Source organism: Ambystoma mexicanum, chromosome 9, assembly GCF_040938575.1.
Source record: "Ambystoma mexicanum isolate Mex_15411 chromosome 9, UKY_AmexF1_1, whole genome shotgun sequence".
Lineage (NCBI taxonomy): Eukaryota > Metazoa > Chordata > Amphibia > Caudata > Ambystomatidae > Ambystoma > Ambystoma mexicanum.
Window position 1 is genome coordinate 980,920,163 of NC_090931.1, and position 12,574 is coordinate 980,932,736.

A 12,574-nucleotide genomic window follows, 5' to 3' on the forward strand; every position below is an offset into this window, starting at 1 on the left:
GGCTTTTGGCTCCTGGAGGGGAGGTCACTACATATCAATGTCCTGGAGCTCTGAGCTGTGTCATTCCTTCCATCCCTCAAGGGCAAGATGGTAAGGGTCTTCACCGACAACACCACCACGATGTTCTACATTCGGAAGCAGGGAGGCACCAGATCCCCAGCCCTATTCAAGGAAGCCCAGGATCTGTGGCACTGGGCCGTCGCCCAAGGGATGTTTCTGGTACCCTTCCATCTGGCAGGAATAAAGAACACCATCACCGACTCACTCAGCAGGGAGCTGCACTCGTGCCACGAGTGGGAGCTGCGGCAGGATCAAGTGGATCTCCTATTCCGACGATGGAGCAATCCCCCAATCGACCTATTCGCGACGGCGACGAACGCCAAGTGCCGGAGGTTCGCCAGCAGGTTTCCCCAGCCGGGGAGCATTGGCGATGCCTTCTCATTCCCCTGGGAGCGCCTGTTCCTGTATGCGTTTCCGCCATTGCTGCTGCGACTCATCAGTCAACTCAGACGATCCCGGTGTAGGATAATCCTCATCGCACCGGCGTGGCCGAGGCAGATCTGGTTCCTGGACATGTCAGCGCCCCCCCCAGTCAAACTGCCAACGGACGCGGATCTGCTCGCCAGAGAAGGAGGCGCCATCCTCCACCACGACCCGGGGTCGCTGAACTTGCAGACCTGGCTCCTGCAGCACTAGAGTTCGGAGGGTATGATATCCGGCAGACTGCAAGGAGGTGCTTGCAAAGGCCAGGGCGTCCTGGACTCTCAAGTGCTATGGACACAAATGGAAGAGGTTCTCTGTCTGGTGCCCTCTGCGGATTACGGCCCCTCAAGTGCTGCCTTACTTGCTATCGCTGGCTAAGGCGGGACTGGTGCATGCCTCCATCAAGATCCATCTGGCGACTATCTTCCCGCTACACCAGAACTCCGGGGCGCTCGTCGCTATAGTCCCATCGCCTGATGAAGGAGTTCATGAAAGGACTGTTCTGATCGGTCCTGCCGGTGGAGGCTCCGGCCCCGGCGTGGGAGCTCAACCTGGTGCTGACCAGGCTCATGGGGCCGCCATTCGAGCCGCTGCATTCAGCACTGTTGAAGTTCCTGTCGTGGAAGATGCATTTCTTGTAGCCACCACCTCTGCACGACGAGTGCGAGAGATCCAGGCCCTCCCCTGTAAACCTCCATACCTGACTTTCCACGAGACGAGGGTGATGCTGAGGACGCACCCCTACTTCATGCCCAAGGTGCCGTCGGTCTTCCATCTCAACAAGCCCTTGGTGTTACCTGTTTTTTCCCCGTTGCCTTTGTCGCCGGCTGAGAGGACTTTGCACTTGCTGGATATAGCTAGAGCGCTGAAGTTCTACGTGGACCACACAAAGAGCCTTCGGAAGACATCACAACTGTTTGTGAACTTTGGACCTGTGAACCAAGGGAAGGCCCTCTCAAAGGCTTCCGTTTCCAGATGGCTCTCCGGCTGCATCATGCACTGTCACCGGTTGGCAAACCGACCGTTGCCCGGCTGTCCGAGAGCTCATTCGACCAGAATGATTGCTGCTACCACGGCGTTCTTCTCTGATGGGCCCCTGCTGGACATCTGCAGGGCTTCTACGTGGAGGTCGACGCACACCTTCACGAGATTCTACTGCGTCGACCGGGATTCCAGGGAGGAGTCTAGGGTCGGCCAGGCAGTGCTGCGCAACCTGTTCGCCTGAAGGTGGGCCTGGTGAGGAGGTAAGAGATGCTTAATGTTGAGTTGATGAAATGCTTAATGTTGAGCCTTGCCACCTCCCGTGGTTGTGCATGTGTGTACTGCTATGCAGTCTTATATTCATGAGCATGTGAATCCATGCCAGACCCCATGCTGGAGAAGGAACATGTTACTTATCTGTAACTGCTGTTCTCCAGCATGGGTCTGGCATGGATTCACATGCAAACCCTCCCTCCTACTGTAACGCCAACCTGGTATCCACGGGGGCGCCACCCAGTCCGAACTGTTTCACCCTTGGACCTCTTACTTTGGACCCTCGTGTGGCTGAAGACCAGATCTGAAACACAGTAGTTAGATTTTAGCTTGGTATTCTCCTCTGTCCCGGGGCCCACCGCCCATATGGACCCAAGGACCCCCTGGCACACTTCTCACCTTGCTTCTTGATAAGGTGCGCTCTCTGTCCTGCCACTCGGTGCAGGGGTGCGCTGGGCTTGGGCTCGTCGCTGCCTAGTTACTTCACTGGAGCGACCTGCTGCGACTCCGTTCTTCAGGTAAGTCTGTCTTGATGGTGTGTTCTTTGTTTTATAATTGTCTCTATTTAACTCTTTCTTTGTTTATAGGTGTGGATACTGTCCTTGTGATGTCGCGCAGTTTGTGCACGAGATGGTAAGAAAGCGCGGAGCGCGGCGCTATATGCTTTTCTTGTGCTAACCTGTTTATATTGTCTTTCTTGCCGGCCGCGGTGCTGATCCGGAATATGGGTGCCGAGAAGATGGAGAGCGGTGAGTAGTGGTGAGCGAACCGCTTACTGGCACTCTGAGTTGGAACCAGCCCTTCCGTTCTTCTCCAGGTGTTGGAGGCCGTTCTATGCAGGTAAGCAAGTGTTTATTGAATGTGAAGAATAAACGCGTATTAATGTTGTTTTCTCTGTTTCTTTTCCCAGGTAGCGGTTTTCTTGATGGAGCGAGATCCGCCGAGATGTTGACTGTTCGGGATCCTGGAGCGGAGAATGGTGGGGGGTCCACTCCCACATCGCCCAACGCACAGGATCTCAAAACCCCCATACCAGGAGACGGTCACCACGTATGCCTCCCTGGAAGGTTGGGGAGTGCACACCGGACGTCTGCACACCAGAGGCCTCTGGCTGCCGGAGGAGAAAGATATGCATATCAACATCCTGAAGCTACAGGCGGTGTTCTGGGCCCTCAAGCCGTTCCTACCATCTCTGAAAGGCAAGGTGGTGAGTATCTTCACGGACAACACCACCACCATGTTCTACATCAGGAAGCACAGGGGCACTCTATTTCTGGCACTCTACAAGGAGGCCCAGGACTTGTGGCACTGGGCTGTCGGACAGGGCCCCTCTACGCCTGGCGGAAGTCAAGAACACCATCGCAGACTCCCTAAGCAGGGAACTCCGATCCTGCCACGAGTGGGAGCTTTGTCAGGATCAGGTGGATCGCCTGTTCGTAGAATGGGGCAGACCCCAGATCGATCTATTTGCGACAGCGGCAAACTCCAAATTGCAGATGTTTGCCAGCAGGTTCCACCAGCTGAGCAGCTTGGGGGGCGCGTTCTCCTTCCTGTGGGACGGACTGTTTCTGTGTGTGTTCCTTCTGTTCACTCTCCTACTACGAGTCATCAACACACTCAGCAAGTGCCAATGCAAGATGATACTCATCGCCCCGGCGTGGCTGAGGCAGATTTGGTATCTGGATCTTCTCAGCCTGTCAGTGGCACCTCCAGTCAAGTTGCTGGTGGCTCTGGATCTTCTCATCAGAGAGGGAGATGCAATCCTTCATCACGACCCAGGATTGCTGAACCTGAAAGCTTGGCTCCTGCAGCCCTAGTGTTTAGAGGTTGAGTTACCAGCGGACTGCAGGGAGGTCCTCGCTAAGGCCAGGGTGTTGTTGACTTTGAAGTGCTATGGCCATAAGTGGAAGCATTTTGATACGTGATGTCGGTCACAGAGGATTAGCCCTCTGAGGGTTACGGCTCCTCAGATCCTTCCATAATCGCTGTCCTTAGAAAAGGCTGGGCTGGCTCACGCATCCATCAAGGTACATCTGGGGCCATCTCCTGCTACACCAGATCCCCGGGGAGATCCTCGCTTTGGTCCAACAGACTCGTCAAGGAGTTTCTCAAATGCCTTTTCCTATCCTTCCCTCTGGTGAAGGCTCCTGCACCAGCGTGGGAACTCAACGTGGTTCAGACGAGGCTCATGGGGGGCCCCCTTCAAACCTATGCATCCGTCCCCACTTCTCTCGTGGAAGACGGCTTTCCCTGTGGCCATCACCTCTGCCAGCAGATAGGTGAAATCCAGGCCCTATCCTGCAAGCAACCATACCTCTGACTTTCCATGAATTGAGGGTGGTACTTCGTACGCACCCCTCTTTCATGCCAAAGGTTCCATCGGAATTCCACCTCAAAAAGCCTTTGGTGTTGCCTGTTTTCTTTCCAAAATGTTTGTTGCTGGCGGAAGAGGGCCTTGCACTCGCTGGATGTTGCTTGTGCCCCGAAGTTCTACATGACGCGCACAAAAGGTTTTCGGAAGCCTTCACAATTGTTTGTAAACTTTGGTCCTGTGAACCATGAGAAGGCCTTGTCCAAGGCTTCTATTTCAAGATGGCTCTCCGGCTGCATCATGCATTGCAATCGGTTGGCGAACCAACTGCTGCCTGGCCATCTGAGAGCCCACTCTACCAGAGTGATCGTTGCGACTACGGCAGTCCTGTCTGGTGTACCCCCACTGGACATCTGCAGGGCTGCTATGTGGAGGTCCACGCACACCTTAACAAAGTTCTTCTGTGTCGACAGGGATTCCAGGGAAGAGTCCAGAGTCGGCCACGCAGTGCTACGCAACCTGCTTGCTTGAGGTGAGTCTGTTCCAGAGGTAAGAGTTAATCTCTTCTGTTGAGCCTTGCCACCTCCTGTGATTGTGTAATGTTCTACTGCTGTGTAATTGTTATTCATGAGCATGTGAATACATGCCAGACCTCATGCTGGAGAAGGTTTAAGTTACTTACCTGTAACTATTGTTCTCCAGCATGGATCTGGCATGGATTCACATGCAAACCCTTTCCCTAGCCCCTCTGCTGCTCTTCTTGGTCATACTGCCACTTTACGTGCTTACCATATCTGCAGATGGCTTCCAGAGGGTGGGCTTGGGGAGAGGACTGTCATTGGATGGGGGCAGTATGACCCAGAGGACAGTGATTGAGAAATAGAGGAGAAATACAGTTTTAAAGTGAAAGTGAAACTGTTTTTTCGTTTAATGAGGATTCCCAGCCTGACAGCGGGGAATATTTGTGAGCATGTGAATCCATGCCAGGGCCATGCTGGAGAACAGCAGTTACAGGTAAGTAACTTAAACCTTACTGAAAGGGTTTTCCTATTGCACAGCTGAGACAAATGGTATACAGGGATTTCATCACTGGAAATAAACATCGAAGGGGGGCGATATTTTGTTTAAGCCACTATCCAACACTTTTATGAGATTATGAATGGAAGACTTGTTGCTTTTGATTACTGAAAAGGGACTTTCTGTTGCACAGTTGGAACAAATCGGAATCTTACTGGTACTGAATTTGGTGTACTGAACTATTAGCTCCCTCCAGAGTGTGGTGGTGTTGTATGAAGCAGAATAGCTCGCAGTCACTTAATCCGTTTTTCAATTATTATTTTTTTGTATGGTGGGCTTCAATGTGTGTATGTCAGTCTGTGTCAGACATAAACTGACATTGATGAACTTTTTCAATTATTGCACATCGGATTGTGACCGAGTGTCTTGACGTATTTTCTCATTCATTTTTTGTATTTGTATTTTATTTGGATTTTATATAGCGCTTTACCCAATGTCTGTGTGCCTTGTTTTTAGTCTTTATCACTGGTGTGTCAGGAGCAAGTCATAGTTTGTTTTTAAATGGCCTGCCGGCTGGATGTTGGAGAGGGCTTGTGGTGGCACAAAGCACGCACAAGTGGAAACCAATTCATTCTTCAGATTTCTACTGGACATCTGCTGTGACCATTCACCAGTCCCTTATCTTCTGACAGATTCGTCTTCCTTTCAAATAACCCCCATTTGAAGACAGGTCTGGAAACGTTTTCATTGCCATTAGGGGAACATCATCATGACTTCCGTGGTGTCCCCAACACTGGAAACGACATCCCCTGTGCATATGCATGGAGCTGAATATTCTCAGTGCCTCTTTTCCTTTGTTCCAAGGCTACAGATGCTGAAGTTTAAAAACAGTCTCTTTTTCTATTTTTTCGGTTTAATTTACCCTCATAATAAGGGTTTAAACTGTGTCGGGAATGTGGATGGATAATGTTGCTTTCAGATTGGGAATTACGTTTCTGCTCCACAGCGTAATACCGAAGATGGCATATCTTCTTACTCAGTTCACCCTAAATCAGTGCCGGAATGCGTGGCCAAGGTTTTATGACCTTAATGATTGTGTTATCCATAGCAAGGAGAATATCTAGTCAATCCATCGAAAACCATTCCGTCAAATGCTATACCATCGAATTATTAGCATCGAAAAGCATTTCCATCGAAATGCCTTTCCATTGACTATAATTTCATGGTATATTCGAAACTAGGGTTATTGTTAGAGGTTAGATTAGGATTAGGGGTTAGGGTTGGTGCTAGGGTTAGACTAGGGTTAGGGTTGGGGCTAAAGTTGGATTAAGGGTTAGATTAGGGTTGGGGCTGGGGTTAGATTAAGGGTTAGGTTAGAGGTTAGGTTAGGTTAGGGTTTAGGGTTAGGGTTGGGGGGTGGGCGTGGGGTTTGGGGGGAACCCCCCAATATACAAAAAAATATTAAAACGTTACAAGGAGCTGGCCAGTGCCGACATTTCAGCACTGGACAGCTCCATGTAACGTTTTAACAATACAAGAAAATGCATTGAAATGTTATCTTTTACATGTAAAAGTGCGTTTCCATTGAAACCAGTTCTTTTATATTTTCGATGGACTGGTTTCGATGGAAATGCACTTTTACATGTAAAAGATAGCCTGTCGATGCTTTGGTAAACAATGCTTTTTTTTCGATGGTGTGGCATAAATGACTACCAGTGCTCTCAGATTCTTCATATCTTCATATCGCAGTTCTCCTGCTGAATTAACCTGCAGGGGGTGTGTAGGATTTTTTAAATTGCAACCACCAAAATAGTGCCGTAGGGAAGTAGGATAACGTGGCTGAAAAGAGGGGGACGGACTTCACCTGCAATGGTTACAATAAAGAAGTATTCCCCCTTTTTAATAATTGAGTCAAATATCTGAATGCAATATTTTGTTGATGTTTGGAATGAAATGAATAAGGATATGTGTGTATTTCATGTCAATAAAAAGTTAAGAATAATTTAACTTGGAAATTGGTGTCTTGACCCCTTGAGGTGTTGCCTGAAATGTGTTATTAAGGTTTTACTATTTCAAGCTGCTTCAATTCTAACTTGGTGTTTAATAAAAATAGAAAGTGCAATTATTCTGATAATGACAACCTTAATTCGATTTGATAACTATAATGGGGGCTTTTCCCTTCTGCTTCTTTTTAAAGCAAATGAGGAGAAGATGATTCCTGTATTGATGATTGTTATCGAAGTACGTCTGTATCCTTGGAATGTTTGGCTACAAAGAATGGAGGTCCGGAATTGGAAGCCCGCTCATTGTTTTGCCCAGAAACTCCTCATTAATTTAGTAAGGTCAGAATTGGGATTGGATTTAACAATTTTGGCTAAACTCAAAAAATAGTTATGGGACTCAAAATACAAAGGCAGCAAAAGACACCTTACTGTCCGTGCTGAAGGATGAAATGTGTCCATTTAACGTCCTGGATATATATGTTCAAGTATAATAGAGACCAGCAGTGCATATCTCGATTTCCAGATACAGGAAGATAACTTTTCTTCATTCATTAATTGGTTAAACCTGCTGGGAAAGTATGACATTTGGGGAGCTACACAAATGGCATAGAGAGACAGCAAATGCTGCAGGTTTTATAATTCTTCTGGCAGCAAGAAACCTTCTGTTTATATATTTTGCAATTACAGAAGTGTTAAGCGCTCACTTTATAGGGAGCTTCGTAAGGGATAGTGGTATGTTATGAGAGTTTTTGGATGAGGGTTTTAAACAGCACACATGAATCTGTTCTGTTGTCTCTTGGCATCTCTGGGTTGAACTGTAGTATGTTTGTTTATTAATCATTTATTATGTGGAAATCTGGTTTACATTATTTATGAATGATTGTGTATTTGTCGTCGTATGGTCAGAATCATGGCCCTGTCATGGAGTCAGTGGGCCTTACTCTCCCCTGGGCAGGAGACTCTCCAGGCCAAAGATCTGAGACAGCACTGCCTTATATTTGGGAAGTGGTAATTGGGGGGCAGTTCTTGAATGAAACTTGTGCCGCAAATTTCACTGATGGTACTTCTCGTGATCTCCCATAACCTCCCAGTGCATTTTATGGCCATGTTACCCTCCTTTCCATTGGATGACTCCATCTCCCACAATGCAACAGCGAGCAATTAAGAAAACAGACAAGTCCAGGAGACCGAAATCAAGCAAAACCAAACCATAGTATATACTGAGAACCTTCTTTCTGAACACGCATGAGGCAGCCAGCACATGCCGTGACCTTCTCAGACTGACTCCAGGCCCATGGGGAACCTGCAGAAACTGAATTCGGAGTCAGGAGAGACTAATAGAGGGGCGCAAGGGAGACACAGAAGCCCTCCCCTACTCAAAATGTCAACACTCACCAACATCAGAGGAGAACCTACAGAAGGACAAGCAGCCTGAACCCCTGGCTGCTACTCCACTAGGTTTCCAAAACCGTTCAATAAAAGCGGTCGGTCTTAAAGGGGTTTTTAAAGCCTGTGACCTGCGTAATCCAACCCCTGGGGAAAAAGGCAGGCACTGATTTGGTGCATAGAGGCAGCTGAGTGCTGCAGCCAATTGGAAGAGGGGCAGGCACAGCACTACCAGCAGCACAGTATAAAAGGAGGCAGAGGGAGAGGCTGAGTCTGGGTTGTTCGGTTAAGGACACATGAGGAGGTGAAGGTGGACCAAGAGATCAGGTGGAGGATGGACCGAGGAGCAGAGTGTTGCAATATTGGTGGCAGAGTTTAGTACAGTTGAGCTATTGGTGAGAGAGATGGATACCCGTTGTGTGTGGTGTGATGAATTATAGTGTAGAAAGTGGAGAGGAGGTGTATAGAAGGTGGGTGAGGTAGAACGTTAGAACTAGTGTGGTGGGAGCTAGGTGAAGGAGAGTGGGGGTAGTAGCTAGAGTGAATGTTAATGAGTGTAAGGAGAGACTGGGGCTAGTAGAGAGGGGTGTAGGAGTGGGGTGCAAGGAGAAGGGTGTAGCAGAGTAGTTGGGGAGGGGGTAGGAATAGTGAGAGTTAGTATAATGGACGGATGAACAGGACACCATATCCCTGAGTTTTGGGAGAAAAGAGGGGGTATAGTGCAGAGAGGGGATAGTAGTAGTGTGGAGAGTAGTAATAGCATGGAGGGGGAGAGCAGTAGTAGTACACAGGAGGGGAGCAGGAAGGCGTGGTAAGATCAGAGGGAGGGTAGCAACATCGGAGGGTAGAGGTAGGTGGTAGAAGGAAAGTCTTAGACATCATAGAGACAGAGTCCAAAGATGTGGGTAGGATAGAGTGTGCGTGGGTCCGCCCACGCCTCCGATAATTAAGAAGAAGAAGGATAGAGTGTGGGTGGAGTTAGCACAGAGGAGAGTAGGGCGTAGGAGGAGACTAGTAAAGAGGTAGAGGGGGCCTTCAGGGTCTGACAGCACATACATACACAGCACTTTATTTCTAAACATCATTGACAGTATAGGGCCAGCTTGCAAGTCTCTGATGGAGGCCGCTAGCCTGCATTCATCTGTCGTCAGACAGGTTTTAGACACGACGGGTTACCGTGCACTAGACACTAACTGGGGCAAGTGACACGTGGGTTAAGAAGAGGGGAAATGAGAGAGAGAGGGGAACGGCCCTGAGCCACTTCCTCAACCCCTTCCAGCCCGTGCATCCTATCGAACTGCCTGCCTGTTTCTTTTTTATGGTGAACAATGTACCCACTAAGAAAATAAGTCAATACACCTTTTACTGTGGTTATTAATAAAATCTGTGAAAATTCCTGGCGGCTCGGTAAGTTATTACAGCCGTAAGTGACAATGTTGCCAACATGTTTGACCTTTTAATTTAATTAGTTATGTTTGAAGTTTTATATATAAATATCAGGACGTATTTTAACTTGTCATATTTTTGAAACATAATGCTATTTATTTTCGCAGGTACAGAACAACCATACTGTTTAGCCACCTCACCAGTTCACAGAATTCTAAATTGAGGAGTGGCTGTTATATACACTTTGAAGCGCCAGAGAGGTGGTGCACATGTTGGCACTGAACACGTTTCAGGAGGCTGTGAACTGGAGACAAAGGTTATGCACTGTGATATTTCTGGTGCACATTCTACAGGCCTCCACCCGTGCAACGTATTGCCTCCTATACAGCCCAATGCACACATTAATGGCCCATTTAACCATATCCCCTATATATTGCCGTATGCATTCCTTCTCGCTAGTTGGAGTAAGAACATGCAGCGTAGACTCGCGCACATTAGTGCATTATGTAGCTAGGTCACAATAAATTTACGATGATGTTCTGGAAAGGTCGTTTATATGCTTACCCACATTGCCTAGCTCTACTCCGTGCTGCACATGTTTGGGAGCTTAGTCGGAATGTAAATTACACCTTATTCCTCTAATGATAACTCTTTATTAATTGGAGTTTATGTCTACAGATGTAAAATAATTTCATAATCTTTTTCATACTGCAAGTTTAACTGAAACAGAAAAATGTTTCAAACATGGCAACGTACCTACTTATTATGTGCAGTCTAAGAATTAGAGCGATCAAGCATAACCCATCTAAAATTCTAATATGATGTGAGGAGCCTGTTAACACTCATTGCAGTAATATATCTGAATGCATTTTCTACTTTAAATCCTTTGTGCGATTTCTATTTGTTTCATTTATGGAAGCTAATTGTTTTCTCCCAGGAGGAATGTGAGCCAATATTTTTACAAGAATATGTATTAAAAGCTCCTAACAGGATAGACCTTTTTCCCCTGAACCGATCACTTTACTTTCAGAATAGAACATTTCCACCCATATTTAGATGGCTTCCTGTTTTTTAAACTAAACTAGACATTGTTTTCATTTGAATATAATTGATCAATATGCAGATAACGATGCTGTCCTCTAATATGGCAAGGTATAACAATCTGTTAAAATTCTTCTACACTGCTAGCATTATGTATGTATTTGGGAAATGTAATAGACGTTCACTAGGGTGACATGAAAAGCAACACCCTCATCCACAGCAGTTACTCACAGGGGCTACTCATACTGTTGGCTGATTTTGCCATGTTCAAGAACGCCCGAATTCAACCCTTGCGTGGAGCTTGTGAAATTGCCACCAAACTGAGCCAACCAGTAATCATTTTATTTATGGGGGGCAGAATTTGACTTTGAAATTCTGTACATATAACAACATGGCATTGGATAACTTTAGCTTTTTTCATCTTGGCTTTTTCCTGATTATTCTTTTGAGTTACTACTCACTTAATTGGATTTTCTTGGCTTTTTAACTTTCCATTCAGCCATTGGAATTTTGTTTTAGGTTGCATAACAGCTAATTTGATGCACGAAAATGGAAGAGAAGCAGAAACATGTCTTTGCAGTGTCTTAGAACTCTACCCTGCAGTATTTCGAACACGATCGCCAGAAGCAGCAGCACTACTAACCCCCAAACCTAGCACACCTCTGTATTGTGAGGCTTTCACCCTGCAAACCGACAATAGTGAGCTGAGCCACTAAGATATTTTTCTGCACTCTATGGCAAAAAAGTAGTAGTTTGATCATCAGCAGTATCATGACTACCAGCAGCCACATGTCAGCAAATGCAACTACTGGAATGTGCAGCAGCCATCCCTGTATGGCTCCCTCACCACTATTATTACCTCTACAACCAGCTGCACTAACAGAAGCAGTACAAGCACTATGAGCACAACACGCCCTGATCTATTCACCATCATGATCAGCAATAGCCCCTTTCTATCAGCAACCTATAATGACTCTGAGGAAAAAGCCGACCAAAAGAACAGAAGTGGTAGGAATTGTACACTGTAGTGTGTTCTGGCTTCCCTGCATGCTTGCATCAATTCAGCATGCCTGATGACTGAACAATGTCCATGTCACTGCTTCTGGATTGTACCTATTATCATTGTCAGATGAAGGACAACCCTATAATCCACATACTGGGGATCAGGGAATTGCTTTTGGGGGAACACCACAAAATCCCACAATCCATCTTGACTTAGATATATATATAGATTACACACTTAAGCCACTGTGCTGCTTCTTTTGTAGCACATTCTGAGCTATATGGAATGGTATTGGGAAAGATCTCACTGTGGGGGAAAAACCTCGAGCAAAACTTCAGATCCAAGCTCAGACTTCTGTGGTCAAACAGGACATGACCAAGTAACAAGGATTCCAGGAACATACATGGAACCAAGGAGTCTTCATTCTGTATCGGCAGCTATACTGCACATGGAAGCCTGGGGCAAAGAAAGTTACAATGTATCTTCCTCTTCTGCCGCCAGCCTCCCATTTCCTGTTCTCGTGCCACCTCCTCCTGATTGTCTCCTGCTGCCATCTCTTGTTGTTCCTCCACCCCGTCCTTTTCTCCTCCTGCCACCTCCTCCTTTTATGCACCAACTTCCTTCCTAACTCTTCCGTCCATCTCCTCCTAACATTGACCAACCTCCACGTGATGGTCTATCACCCTTCTT

At 47.0% G+C, this 12,574-nt stretch overlaps 1 protein-coding gene across 4 annotated transcripts in view; it reads left to right on the forward strand.

Annotated features, from left to right (window-relative positions):
* METAP1D (methionyl aminopeptidase type 1D, mitochondrial) overlaps positions 1-12,574 on the forward strand; it is a 1,748,106-nt gene that overhangs the window by 1,018,537 nt on the left and 716,995 nt on the right. The window lies entirely within an intron of this gene.